Source organism: Lissotriton helveticus, chromosome 5_1 (assembly GCF_964261635.1).
Source record: "Lissotriton helveticus chromosome 5_1, aLisHel1.1, whole genome shotgun sequence".
NCBI classification, from domain to species: Eukaryota; Metazoa; Chordata; class Amphibia; order Caudata; family Salamandridae; genus Lissotriton; species Lissotriton helveticus.
Genome location: NC_136065.1, coordinates 1,025,048,350 through 1,025,064,305, shown reverse-complemented (window position 1 = coordinate 1,025,064,305; position 15,956 = coordinate 1,025,048,350).

Below are 15,956 nucleotides of genomic sequence, written 5' to 3'. Positions count from 1 at the left end.
TTGAAATTAGTAAAATTATAACAATTTTAGCTGCGGGATGTTGGGTTTATAGGGGATAAGGGCGGGGAGTGTATGAAAAATATAAAGAATTTTTTTTATTTTAGCAAATAAATTTATATAAAATAGATTTCGAAATTTTAAATTAGAAATATGAAATTTGAAATTTGAAATATGAAATTTGAAATTTGTAAAATTAGAAAAAATTTAGCAGCGGGATGTTGGGTTTATAGGGGATAAGGGCGGGGAGTGTATGAAAAATATAAATTAAAATAATTTTTTTAGGAAATAAATTTATATAAAAAAGATTTCGAAATTTTAAATTTGAAATATGAAATTTTAAATTTTGAATATGAAATTTGATATTAGAAATGTGAAAACATTTTTAAGACTTTTATTTAAATTTTGTTTTGGGGTACAGGGGTATCTTTAGGTTTCCGGGCTAGGTTTGGGTACAGGGGTACAGGGGTATATTTAGGTTTTAGGGATAGGTTTGCGTTTTGGCGTACAGGGGTATTTTTAGGTTTCAGGGCTAGGTTTGGGTTTTGGGGTAGAGGTGTATCATTAGGTTTCAGGGCTAAGTTTGGGTTTTGGGGTAGAGGGGTAATTTTAGGTTTCAGGGCTAGGTCTGGGTTTTGGGGTAGAGGGGTATTTTTAGGTTTCAGGGCTAGGTTTGGGTTTTGGGGTAGAGGGGTATCTTTAGGTTTCAGGGCTAGGTTTGGGTTTTGGGGTAGAGGGGTATCTTTAGGTTTCAGGGCTAGGTTTGGGTAGAGGGGTAGAGGGGTCTTTTTAGGTTTCAGGCCTATGTTTGGGTTTTGGGGTAGAGGGGTATTTTTAGGTTTCAGAGCTAAGTTTGGGTTTTGGGGTAGAGGGGTATCTTTAGGTTTCAGGGCTAGGTTTGGGTTTTGGGGTACAAGGGTATTTTTAGGTTTCAGAGCTAAGTTTGGGTTTTGGGGTAGAGAGGTATTTTTAGGTTTCAGGGCTAGGTTTGGGTTTTGGGGTACAGGGGTATTTTTAGGTTTCAGAGCTAAGTTTGGGTTTTGGGGAAGAGAGGTATTTTTAGGTTTCAGGGCTAGGTTTGGGTTTTGGGGTAGAGGGGTATTTTTAGGTTTCAGGGCTAGGTTTGGGTTTTGGGGTAGAGAGGTATTTTTAGGTTTCAGGGCTAGGTTTGGGTTTTGGGGTACAGAGGTATTTTTAGGTTTCAGGGCTAGGTTTGGGTTTTGGGGTACAGAGGTATTTTTAGGTTTTAGAGATAGGTTGAGGGTCCAGCATATATCCTAATTAAATGTAGATTGGAGTTGGAATAGTAAATTAAATAGGTTCAGTGCACAGCAACTACCCTAATTAAATGTATATTTGAGTTACAATAGTTAATTTAATAGTTTAAGTGTTTCTTCATAATAAAAATATATTTTATTTTGGATTTGGATAAGTAAATGTTTAATGTTAAGTGTCCAGTATCGAATTAAATAAATTGTATATTTATGTGTGAATAGTAAATTGATAGTAATATTTTATTATATATGTAAAATAATAATAATAATAATAAAAATAAATATATATTGTAAACATTTTTAAAAATTTATATATTGGTATTAATTATTTATTAATGGGTAGTAGATAAAAATGACACAGTTTTAAACACATTTTTTATTTATTTGTTCATATAGTAATTAAAGCAAACAATACATGTATAAAAAATTATTTTATACAATTTAAACAACATAATTAATCTAATTTGGCACCAATTTCTTTTTAATTTCGATATCTTTCCAGTAAATTACATTTGTGGTATATGTAAATTATATACTAAAAAAGAAAACATTGAACATTATACTATGTAGAGTATATACATTTTAAGAGAAATTACAATACACCACAATTGTTAATAAATGATATAGTAATATTTTTTTACATATACATGTGAACTTCAATATATGTTATATATGTAGATATATTTGAAATTAACAACATAGATAATATTTATAGTTCATATCATACAATGTATATTTTACAAACATGTTAAATTATAATATCTGTTATATATTTTTAATTTATTAATATTAATTTTATAATATTAATATTAATATATTAAACATATTAGTCACAATTTGTATATAAGTAATGAAAAATAACACTTTATATTTTCTATAATTTAAACAGAATATTGTTTGTTTTATTATAACATTACAAATTAAAATATATTAATAATTAATGTAATAATAAAAAATAATATCAAATTAATATTTTTGTAGAAAAATTAATAATACATGGGATAAATACAGCAAATATATTTATACAGTTTTAACAAATTTCTATTACTAAAACAAATTAAGTTGACATTTATTTTACTGTTATCTGGATAATAGTATCATTTGGGAGTTTTATTTTGTAACCGCTCTTAGTCTTTTTGGGTCATTTTGGAAGATTCAAGCTCGCGGTTCGAAGCTACTTCACATCTGAGAAGGTAAGATTGCTATTTGTTGTATCTTAACTAATTTAAGGGAATTTTGAAGGTAGTACTTTGTTATTTGTTGTTTGTGGAATACTATGTTAGGGTTAACTTCGTATGTAGTTCGTTATGAATGTTTTTACATTTTCTTAGCGTATTCTCAGTAACGGCCTTGGAGTAATTGGGTTTGTGGCTTTTTATCATTTTTTGGTTACATATATGTATGTTCTAGTTATTTATAATGTATTATTTTAAGTTTTATGTAGGTGGGTATTCTTTTTTTTCTCTTGTACGTTTTTGGAAACAGCCATTTCCGTTTCCGAGTTGTTACGTTTTTTAAAAAAAAGAAGTGCATTTCAGTTGTTGTAACTGCTATGTGTTTTACACTTCGTTGATTTATTTGTGTTTCTGGAGCGTTTCTTAAATTCTAGAGCCTTTTTCGGGAATCAGAGTTATCGAAATATTGGGATTTCAGATGTATTTCGAACAGTAGTATTTTTGCATTATATTGGGCCACTGTTTTTTTAAATTCTGTGGATTTATTACAGCATGGATTGTTATGGACCATTGGATTTGCTAATTACGTTGTTGTGAAAAGGTAAATTCATTTATGTTATTAAATGTTGTGTGTTGCGAAATGTTCAATTTAAACAAAATAATGTTGAGTTAGATATTTTATTTCTCTAAAAAATATTATATATTTATCATTTTTAGAGAAAAAAATATCTTATAATTTGTGAATAAGATGCTTTCGTTACATTTAAGGCATTTTTAAATGTTCAGATTTTTTGTGAGTTATTATTTTCAGATTAGTGTTTTGGCTATTATTTTTAAGTAGTCTAGTCCTCTTGTTGTGGGGTAAAGTTGTACTTGTTGTTGTAAATATTGGTACATTTGGGCTGTTTGTCTTGATAGTTTGAGTTTTAATTGTAGAACGGATTGCTCCATTCTTAACTCTTGGAAACTTTGTTCTTTTTGTATTGCTGTTAGTAGCTTGTGTAGTGTAGGAGTTGTTCGCCCAGTTGAAGATAGAAAGGCATTATGCCAACCCTCCACTGCGTTGTTTGTTTTGGCCTCTTTATTTAGGGTTGGTAGATATACATTCCACCAAGGAATTAGGAATTTAGGCTGTCATCTGTGGCCTGACCGGTGTAGTCTCCCCACCCAGGTATCCTCAAAATAATCCAAAAGTGGAGACAATTTTTGTTCATTTTGGGTATAGAAAGGACTTTCTATTAAAAGATTATAGTGTTCAGCCACATCGGTTATTGGCACGTATGCTAGGGCAATGAGGTGTTTTATTTGGTATGCAAAGGTAATATTGGTTGCATATTCAACATTAAGTGTACTTTTTTGCAAATTTCTCCATATACATTGGTTAAAATGGAAGTAACATCCTTGTATGGATGTGTGTGGATATATTTTAAGGATAGAATTTATCATTGATTGTTCAAAGTCAATTATAATTTTTAGGGGAAAGAAGTCTCTTGTTTCTTCTTTGATTTTGTTTATTATTTCTGTGTATGTAGAAGTTTGTTTGTTTGGTAACAAACAATAGATGAATGGTATGCAGGTATTGTGGAATTGGCCCTGTATAGTATATAATTGATAGAATGGTTTAGGGCATATGCTAAAAGTGCCATCCATCATCCATGTTTGACTATCGGTTAATTTTTTTAGGTTGGTGTTTGTTGCAAACATTATTATCCTTTTATCTTTGTTGTTGTTGTCATAGAAGATAAAAGGTTCATCATTATGAGTTATGGTAAGCTCAGGTGGAATTATGACCTCAAAAAACACGGAAGGTACTAACAGTCTAGACAACAGAAGTCTACTGGAACCTAATTGTGTTCAGTATTTATGTTCAGACCACGCCGTTAATCTAAACAAATGACAGTGTAATGTTAGAGGAGTGAGAAAGAGAAGATACAGAGTCTAAAAGACTTGAAAAAGTACCCATCAGCCCACTCAAAAGTGGAATCTCGTCATCTGGGTTGTTCAGTGTTGGAGAAAGGTGTCCTATAGGCTCCTCCTCAGAGAGAGTCTGAGGTTGCCTAATGAAGGACCCTTGAATCAAGCATCCAACCAGCAGAAGACAGTATGTGAGCGGAAGGGGCAAAAGTTGCAGTGCTCAAAAGAACAGAAAAGGAAAATAATCCTCGTGAATTAAAAATACCTACATTGATGACATAAAAAACTTTATTGGGTCTGACCATCAAAGTGGTATTATTAAAAGCAGTATGCTGATAGCATGCAAGGAATTGCTATCTACCATGTATGTTAATTGGTCGACATGTTTCAGCCTAGAGCGGCTTTCTTCAGGACCTATGATTTGCTACTGCAACACTTACTTATCGTGAAATAAGACGTGATTAACAACCACTCTCCAATTGATTAATAGGAAGATGGTGTATCTTCTCCTGTGTGTACAAATGAGGGAGACAAAAGTAAAACAGTATTAGAAATATGCATATCTATAGCATAAACCTCACAACTCTATACACATGGAATATGTGAAAGATGTAGTTCTTAATCACCCTGATTGCACTTTTGAGTGGGCTGATGGGTACTTTTTCAAGTCTTTTAGACTCTGTATCTTCTCTTTCTCACTCCCCTAACATTACACTGTCATTTGTTTAGATTAACGGCGTGGTCTGAACATAAATACTGAACACAATTAGGTTCCAGTAGACTTCTGTTGTCTAGACTGTTAGTACCTCCCGTGTTTTTTGCTGTCAAGTTGGGGGACTAGGTACTTTCTCGGTCTTTAAACAAACTCCCCTTGGACCCTCCACTACTCTGTTTGTCTTTTTGTTAACTTGTGCAGCTGAGGCTGCGGGTCCCTATTTACTAAATCAATGCACCACATTGGTAGTGCTTTTTGACATTTTCACTTAGTGATACTATGGCAGACTTTGGCGGCCTAGGTTTTGACGATGAAATCCTTTCATCTATTTTGTCAGAAAATCCGAGTATGTTAGACCAAATTCCGACCCCGGCACCAACTATAGTGGGTGATTGGGAAACAGTGCTCAATCTAAAAAAGAGCCATTCACGCACCATTATACATGGACAGATCATGGCGGAGTATTTGCATGGAAAATGTTCACCTACAGGTCTCATAGTGACTAATGCGCCTAGGCTATTCCTCACAGACAAGGCCTTCATCAAGGACTGGTCCCTGATAGCCTGGTGATGCACCAGAGACTGGCTTATTTTAATCATCACTACAGCCAAAAGAATTGCAGACGCCATTCTTGTTGAAATACAGGTTCTTGAAGGACAAATCAAAACCACCCTAACAACTAAAAGATTCGAGAAACAGCAAGAAGACTCTAATAAGGCTAATAAGGAGTATAAAGAACCCATCTTCTCTGCCAAAATAGAGAAGTTTAAAAAAGACCTGGCTAAATTCTCACATGAGAAAGTGTACCCCTACACCAGTGACAATTACACTCCCACTGATTCGAATAAACAGAAAAACACTCAAGGCTCCTCCTATGCCACCTCCTCAGACACTGACTCCTCCGGCTCAGACAGCGGAGACATCAGTCAACCGAGAGGCAGAGGACGGAACAACCGATCTAACAGGAGATATAATGGACGTGGGAACATGTATCAGACAGGATCATGGTGGCCACCAGCCCCATGGGGTTACCCACAATTTCCCCCACCCATGTCTCATTACCCTATGCAGCCTCAGTACTTTGACAACCAGGTTTTTTTGGGACAGGGCCGTGGTTGGAACCGAGGCAGACGGAGAGGTCAGGGTCAAGGCCAAGTACAATGGGCAGCCGATCAAGATCCCCCAATGACCCACAACAAACGAGGCCAATAGATATTAGACCCCAGCCCTCTGAAGATTTGGTTGTAAACTTGAGCAGCCGGGTCATTACCCCCAGTGAGCAAGAGGTTCTCAATAGAGGTCTCGGTTTTGTTCCTACCAACAATGGAGAACCTTTTCTGTTACGAGGAGAAATCGAACGATTTTTCAGGACGATTAGGCTACACTACTTTTTTAAGGAGAAAGAGTCAGATACATCACTTGAAGACACCAGTACAGGGCTAAGAGTCAAATCCACCTTCATGCCTCTACTCCATCAAGTACCATCCAAGGTTGGCACTTTTGAGGCAGCAGTACTGCAAGATTTGAAATCCATTGATTTCTCTAAAGAAGGCAACTACCAGAACCTTTCAAAGAAAGACAGAGCCGCCCTTTCCAGTGACACTAAAATAGTGATCAAACCGGCGGACAAGGGGGGAGCTATAGTCGTTCAGGACACCAATGCATACCGCACTGAATGTCTCAAACAACTAGGCAATACTCAGTTCTACACCCCCCTTACTGAAAATCCCACCGCTAGACTCACCAACGAGATCAAACATCTAGTGGAAGAAGCAAGCACTGAGGGATGGATCACTCCACTAGAGGCCACTTTTTTGGTTACTAAATGTCCTATCATTCCATATTTCTACACTCTTCCAAAGATTCATAAACCGGCCAGACCACCGCCCGGCCGTCCTATTATATCTGGAATTGGATCTTTGCTGGAACCGCTATCAACTTTTGTTGATGTTTTCCTCAGTCCCATTGTAAAAACCATGCCAACATATCTTCAGGATACAAAGGATGTCCTACGTACACTACCGGAGGTTCATTTCGACATCAACACCGACATATTAGCTAGTTTTGATGTCGAATCATTGTATACCTGTATACCTCAAATTGAGACACTAGAGACGGTACAAACACTCTTAGAGGACTTCTCTGTTGACACTGTGACCCCCATTCATTTTATAATGGAACTGGCAAGAATTGCCATGACAGAGAATTTTTTCGCCTTTGAGGAATCTCTGTACTTACAGATATCGGGGACATCAATGGGCAGCAAATTTGCACCGAGCCTGGCGAATCTATATGTCCACCATTTTGAGACTCAACATGTACTTAATAACATCAACCCACATCATCAGCAATTGATGATGTGGAAGCGGTATATTGACGACATCCTTGTTGTCTGGCGAGGAGATATACAATCCCTCTTGCTTTTTCAAGAATGGCTGAACGGACAGAACCCTTACCTCAGTTTCACACTGGAGTACAGTAGAACTGAACTTCCTTTTTTGGACTTGGTAATTTTCCCACAAGAAGGACATCTGGCCAGTTCCTTATATCGAAAACCAATGGCACGCAACTCATTGCTGAGATTTGATAGCCATCATCCCCGTTCCCTCAGGGAGAACCTTCCGTTTGGACAGTTCCTGAGGGTTCGGAGGAACTGTTCCAACTCCACAGATTTCCATTCCAAAGCTAAAGATCTCTCCATGAAGTTGAGAAAGCGGCGCTACCCTCACACTCTAGTTCGCAAATCTTTAAAACGCGCTGCGAACAATCATCGAGAGGCCCTACTAGAACCTCCAGTTGAGAAACCACCTCTTGATAGGTTGGTATGTGTGACCACATATAACACCTCTTCGTCTAAAATTCAGAAAATCATTAGACAGAAATGGCGTATTCTGAATAGCTCAGGAGAACATATTCCTTTGCCTTTGTTCTCTTTCAAGAGAGGTACTAATTTGAGAGACGCACTGGTCCACACGAGACCTCGAGAAGGAGTCGTAGAATCCACTTCCAACCTGTGGAACCTTCCTCCAGTGCAGGGACATCATCCCTGCGGTAACTGCTCAGTGTGTGCACAAACCAGCAAGACCCTCGCAGTCGACATTGGCACCACTCGACCTTGGCTACTCAAACGCCACACGAATTGCAACAGTGACAAAGTCATCTATCAAATCACCTGTCTTTGCGGGTTGAGATATATAGGGATGACGACGAGAAAAATCAAATTGCGCATACAAGAGCATAAGAGCACAATTAGACGCAGTAAACAGGCTACCCGACTCACCTCGCATTTTCTAGATAAGAAACACAGTCCTGATGATTTGAAGTGGTTAATCCTTGAGCAACCACATATACCTAGTCACGTCACAGACATTCCACTGTTTCTCCTCAGGAAAGAACAAAGATGGGTCTACAAATTACGCAGTGACACAGAAGGTTTGAACGATGACATCCCGTGGATGCAGTTGTGAGCTGTACTCTGTATAACTTAGCTGATACGCTACATCATTCAACTGACATTATTGAACATCATTTGTCTGTGTACTGGCATACAATTATTGTTGCTTCAGTTTGTCTAGCCACAATGTCACACACTGCTGACATATGCTCATGCATTAGTTAAACCACCTGGCTTTGACCTACCAGGCTTTGGAAACCATGTTGACCGCCAAGTACTACTCCTTCGCGGGCCACATTTTTCTGTTGTATATTAGCCTCACTATCGATAATGGCCGCGCTGGTCTTTGGTTACACCTAACCCACATTGTAAAAACATGTATGTCTTATTAGACCATGTAGATATTTGATTCTGTGTGAGTGTTTCTTCCGCGTACATTGGGTCTGCCTTGCTTTGTTGGCAAGATCGAGGTTGCACGAAAGATCGACTGCCCTTTGCACTGACATATCAAATTTCGAGGTAGCTAATCAGCACAAGCTGATCAGCATTTGCCTTTTGCCAAAAAGAACTCTGGTTTGGCTGCAGTAAACCATTTTTCACAACTATTTTCCCATTTGGTCCGCGTCAAATCATTGACGTCATAGTTGTTCTGCACTGGCTCTATTTTAACCAGAGTTTAGAGTCTGGGAGCTAGCTTATGGCCCACATTGAATAGCGAACGATTTACTACATTTCTGCTACCAGTCTTCCATACAGTCCGCCACCTTCTCGGATACAATTACGGGATTGTAGCCTCTTGACAAATGGATAGGCGGTATTAAACTACTTTTCCATCTATTTTTTCATTTGGTCCGCGCAATACCGCAGACGTCACTGTTGATTCGTTTGTGTATTCTCTATCCACATTTCTGGGTCTAGGCGCTCGACACTGCCCGACAGCTAACGTATGATAACACTCCAGGAACGAGTCCCCCACATAGTCCGCCACTTCTTCGGACATAACTACGGGATTTCAGCCCTTTTCGCGATTGGTTTACATTTAACCAATCACGAAATTCGAACTACATTCAGCTCTGAGGCTTCCCAGGTAGTCAACAGCTATTGGCCTGGACAGCCAACCTATGGGAATACTCCGCCTATGAGTTTCCAACAAGGTCCGCCACCCGAACGGACTGAATTTTGTCGTAATGGCCCGTGATTGGCCGACAGTTCAGCGCTTCCTAAAATCCATCACGGAGGCCTGGACTGCCACCATTGGCTCCTGTTACGTGCAGATAGCAAGCCAATAGGAACGCTTACATTGAGAGTTCCCTCTAAGGTCCGCTACTCACTGATAAAACACCGCTCATGACTCAGCACTTCACCTCCCCCTCGGCTCAGTTTCCGATCCGAGGCAATAGCGGAGAGGTGAGTCATGGCGCTTTGTCATGCGGTTGTTTTCTGACCCTGGCAGAGTACTGCAGTTATGGTACTGTTTATTGAGTATTAATTATTTATCCAATCACTAATGGAAAAGCGTCTTGGTCCCCTTGTGGTATGGCTGCTTGGTTACTTTGACAAGCTAGCGAGGTGGCCTAAAGGACTTTTCTAGCTGGACGCTCTCCTTAGCTATTTTTATTCTTAATCTAGCTCTGCCCTTTATGCCTTATGGTATCACTAATGAAATGTGTTTTTTTGTGTGTAACTACAACAGTTGCCCTGAAATTAACTTCAGATCCATGCGCTTATTTACAGTGCGTGGCCTCCTTCCAACCTGAGCTGTTGCCAGGTGAGGTGAGGTTTTTTCTCCCTGCAATCAGGGTGAGTAAGAACTACATCTTTCATATATTATCATTATTATTATTATTATTATATGAAACTTGTAACACGCTCAGCTTACCCGGGGGCATCCCGGCGCGACGTTTATGCTATAGATATGCATATTTCTAATACTGTTTTACTTTTGTCTCCCTCATTTGTACACACAGGAGAAGATACACCATCTTCCTATTAATCAATTGGAGAGTGGTTGTTAATCACGTCTTATTTCATGATAAGTAAGTGTTGCAGTAGCAAATCATAGGTCCTGAAGAAAGCCGCTCTAGGCTGAAACATGTCGACCAATTAACATACATGGTAGATAGCAATTCCTTGCATGCTATCAGCATACTGCTTTTAATAATACCACTTTGATGGTCAGACCCAATAAAGTTTTTTATGTCATCAATGTAGGTATTTTTAATTCACGAGGATTATTTTCCTTTTCTGTTCTTTTGAGCACTGCAACTTTTGCCCCTTCCGCTCACATACTGTCTTCTGCTGGTTGGATGCTTGATTCAAGGGTCCTTCATTAGGCAACCTCAGACTCTCTCTGAGGAGGAGCCTATAGGACACCTTTCTCCAACACTGAACAACCCAGATGACGAGATTCCACTTTTGAGTGGGCTGATGGGTACTTTTTCAAGTCTTTTAGACTCTGTATCTTCTCTTTCTCACTCCTCTAACATTACACTGTCATTTGTTTAGATTAACGGCGTGGTCTGAACATAAATACTGAACACAATTAGGTTCCAGTAGACTTCTGTTGTCTAGACTGTTAGTACCTCCCGTGTTTTTTGCTGTCAAGTTGGGGGACTAGGTACTTTCTCGGTCTTTAAACAAACTCCCCTTGGACCCTCCACTACTCTGTTTGTCTTTTTGGGAATTATGACCTCTTCAAAAGTTTTAGGTGTTGCTATTGTTGGTCTACTAGATTGTTTGGCTCCAGCAATAGTTCTTTTTATAGCAGCTATAGTTGGTAACTGACCTCTTGCCTCTCTAGGTACTCTAGGTATTAATTCCTTAAGTATTACACTAGTTGGTAAGTCAGAGGTTTTGCTTAATTCCTTAATATTGTCTAGAGTAGATCTAACCTCTATTTCAGAGATGTTAGGTGGATGGTTATGTTCAGTAGTATTAATCACACTTGTTTCTCTGGTTGTTGCACGTCCATAGCATTTGTTGGAATAATACTTAGTACATTTCCTGTTAACTTTAACGTCTTTTTGTTTTTCCTGAGTATAAGTATACCCCATATAGCATAACAAAAATGTCCCTTTCTGAGATGAGATAAATCTTGCATCTTCTGTCATTGTTGGTTTCTTAAATCTAGAAAAGGTGTATTAAACATTATTAGAAATAGTCATTTTATTAGAAGAGAAAAAAAATAAGTATGGAACATTTGTGGGTAATTACCTATTCCAAAGTAGTATATTTTCAAGGGAGATCTTTTTGTTGATTGATGCTTTAATAGATTGTAGTGGTCTGTTGAAAGAAAATGAAGCATATTTTAGTGAATGTTTATATGTGTATTTTTATAACACATTTGCTAAGGTACAATGTTTTATTATGAAAACGTTTGCAACATTTATTTGGATCTATATATCATTTAAAGAAAAACCTGTTTTAAATATACAAACAGTTAAATATTAACATTGTGAGTGATAAAAATACAAATATTAGTACTTGGGCATGTTTTCGATGCTTACCTATTTTTAATTTTTAGTTGTTGATGGTAGAATGTTTGTTGTTATGTTGCAGCTTTAATTAGGAAAGCTATCTGTGGAAAAAAGTAATGGTATGATGAATCTTTAGTTTAGTTTTTATAATAGAAGTAACAATTTTTTAAACAAGCATTTCACATTGTAAGTCTTTCAAAACTGTGTTTAATAAAAAAGAAAAATTAGACATTTAAGTAGGAATTTATGAGTTAGTTATAAAATTTTTATGATTGATTTGGCATATATTTAGTGTTTAAAAAGATAATTTAATAAACTTACTTTTCAAATTAGTTGTTGTACTTTTCTCGAAAATGTTCATCTGTTTGTTAACCTTGAATCTGTTTAGGATATATGTAGAGATAGATAGAAAAGCAGTTTTAGATATTTAGAATGAATGGCAGGTTGCAAATAATGTAACTTTTTATACTGAAACATAATATTACTTACTTTTAATTGATTTGTAGTATATTCGTATGAGAACAATATTTAGAGTAGTAGAAATAAGTGCATTTCTCCTTGAAGCTGAATAATTTCTGCTGGTTTTTGAGTCTTAATTGTAGCTCTTTTTATAGGGTATGTTAAATTAGTGTTAGTTTGTGATTGGTTAGAAGCATAGAAAACAGTTCCTATTGGTTAGTTTGAATTTTTTTAAATTTAATAGTTTAATTTGCTCAATTCGAAATGTTTGTTTAGAGAGTTTGTGTATCAGTAAGTATTTTAAATATAATATAATTAAATAGTATAGCTTTAAAACATTTATAATATAAAATAAATATGTGTATATATAACAAATGTAATATTTAATTGTTATCATAGATTTAGTAATTTAATATTATTTTTTTATAGATATAGAGTTATTTAATAGTATAATGTTCATTTATTTAATGTGTATAATGTTTCTATAAACTGTAAAAATTATTTAGAAAAGTCGATATTTAGGTAATGTCGATATTATTGATGTCTATATTTTGGTAATCGATGTTTTTGTATTGTGGTATGTATATTAATGACTGTCGATATTTTGTATTTCGATATAAGTGTCATCGAAATTAGTTTACTCGAGATTTTTGTATAACGATATAGTGTGATCGATGTTTTAGTAAATTTATAAATAAGTATAGGATGTCGATGTAATTGTAATCTATATTTAAGACACGATATTTGTGTAGGTCGATTTTAGTGTAATCGAAATTTTGTCAGAGATTCGGGAAAAAGGGGGGGGTTCTTGCAGCTCCATATCTCCCAAAGAACCAGGTCTCGAGACTATTCCTGAAAGCTTGCAGACTGGGGGATCGTCTGATGCTGAGAGGGAGTTCGTTCAGGTCTTGGCCGCGATGTAGGAGTAGGCTCTTCCTCCCGATCTGGCTCTGTGGATGCGTGGGGTTTTTGACAGGGCGAGGTCGGCGGAGCGGAGGCTTCTCTTGGGTGCGTAGAAGGAGACTCTGTCGTTGAGGTATTGAGGTCCGGTTTTGTGGAGGGATTTGTAGGCAAGAGAGATCAGCTTGAGGTCACTCTCTTTTAGACGGGGAGCCAATGGAAATCTCATAGGCGCTGGGTGATGTGGTGTTGTTGTGGGATGCTGAGGACGAGTCTGGCAACAGTTTTCTGGATGGTCTGGAGTTTGTGGAGTAGGGATTTGTTGATCACTATGAAAGCTATCGGAAAAGTAAGGAGATGAGTGGTAATGTTTGGATTAATTATCAGTACTCCTTATTACTCTGATTCTTCTTTCCTCTTCCCAGTACCTAAAACCCTCCTCCACTTCCTAGTATACTTTGTTAGTAATGGATCATATACTATAAAATTTCCCCAGGAGGAGGTTTTAAAGCATCAGTACATATAAACATGTTCTCAAGGGCCACCTAGTAAAGTCTGGGATGTGCTTAAGGGTCGCATTGATGCTGGGCCATCCCAGGGAGACAGGGAGAAATGTGGAATTATCGGGACAGTAAAAAAAAATGCACCTTTTCAAAACTGGAAAATGGGAGATTTAGAAAGAAAACTGGGGAATGTATTTTCCCCATTGGCTTATGTTGGAACCGAGGCAATTTTAGGTGGGAAACTCTTAATATAAAGCTATTTTGGCTTAAAAAAATCTGGAGCCTCCTGCCTTAATTGGATCTATTTGCATGTATGATTTTGCAGCAGCCAATATTAAACTGTGTGTATCTTAGATGTTTTAAACATTTTGTAGCCTATTTTATACCGTGTCTAATTGTTTTATACAAATGATTTGCATATTCATAGTGCATACTGTCACGTGATGACACCCAGTAGTACTATAACTACATAACACATTTGCCCAGTGCAACAGCCACATACATGACAATATACCTGATTCAGGTGGAAGACTCCTAATGTTTGACGCCCAAAATGACTTTATTTTGGCTGTCTCTCGCCTTGAGATTGCCTGATCTGCAATAGAAGTCTATAGAGAAGATACATTCTCCCGATTATTTTTTTATAATCTCCCTTTTCCTCTTCTAAAACGTTGGTATGCAACCAAGCAGTATTCAAGTCAGTGATACTCCAGGTGTATTCATAGGCATCTGGGGACTACAGTGCAGCCCTGCAAAATTTCCTAGGTTCATGGATGATGTGCTTCCCCAGTCCAGGTTTTTTTCTTTGAATCCTGGGACTTGTAGCCCTGTGTATTCCATTAGAAAATAGGTCTGCCAATCCATTAATTACACGCATGAAAACATTTCAAGAGGGAGATTTTGAAAACCAAATAAGGAGAATTTATTTACCCCATTGATTTTTATGAGCAATTTGAAACGGAGAAAGCTAAAAAAAAGCTCTCTTGTGCTTAAAAAATTAGGTGCGCCACCTAAACTGGGCCTATTGACTGGTATGGAATTACAGAAAACCCTGGACTGGAGCAGTACATTTTGACTGGATCTGGGATACTTGACAACTATGGCAGTGATCAAACTCAGATTACCTTCCTATATTAGTTAAACTTGCAATACTTTTTCATTTAAAGTATGTGCATCACATTTATATGCAGTATCATGTAGGTTAATGACCAACTAAGTATGTACAGAATATTTTTTATTATTTTATTAATTTTCAGTACCTGCTGACTCATTCCCCCACTCACTAACTCGCCCATTATACCTATTTTCACATTTCCGTAATTTTTCTATATAATTTACCAGACCAATCCCTTAAGCATTCACCTATGAGCAAGGCTGCCTACCTGACAGTACAAGCTGAACAAGCTGCAGAAATAAAGTCAAAAGAGCACAAAAAATGATCTGTGTGACATTATTTTCTTTATTTCTGATTCTGAGTTTGGTTGTACAGTAATTTCAGCCTGTCCTTTTAGCAGGGCTGTCTTGATCATAAAATAAGCCGAACTGACTATAGAAAAAAAGCCCAGAACCAGACAACGAAGTTGCTTGGTTATCAAAAATGACAGGAAAATCGCCATGGTCCTGGAACCCTTGGCTGAATGGATAAGGTGGGAACCAACGATCAAGGGTATCCGCTGGACGGATGACTGGGAAGACAAAATTTCCTTATACGCCGACGATGTGCTTGTCTACCTCACTGCACCCCGGCGTTCGATTAACACACTATTGGATGTCTTCACGGTCTACGGTCGGGCTTCCGGCTACTCGATCAACTGGTCCAAATCTACTCTGTACATACTGAATGGTCCAGCGCCGAACCTGCCGAGCACCTGCCCGCTGCAGATCTCGGTCGACGGGTTTCAATACTTAGGGATACACGTTACAGCTGACCCGGCGTCCTTCCATAGGCAGAACCTGCAGCCCCCCCTTGACCGACTCAAACGTGACATTCGTCATTGGGAGTCGCTGCCGCTGACACTGCTGGGCAGGGCTGCCCTCTTCAAAATGATGGCCCTGCCCCGCTTTCTATACGCTCTAGAAAACACGCCTTATCCTGTCCCCCCCGCGTACTTTAAAACCATCTCAGCACAGATCTCAGTGCTATTGTGGG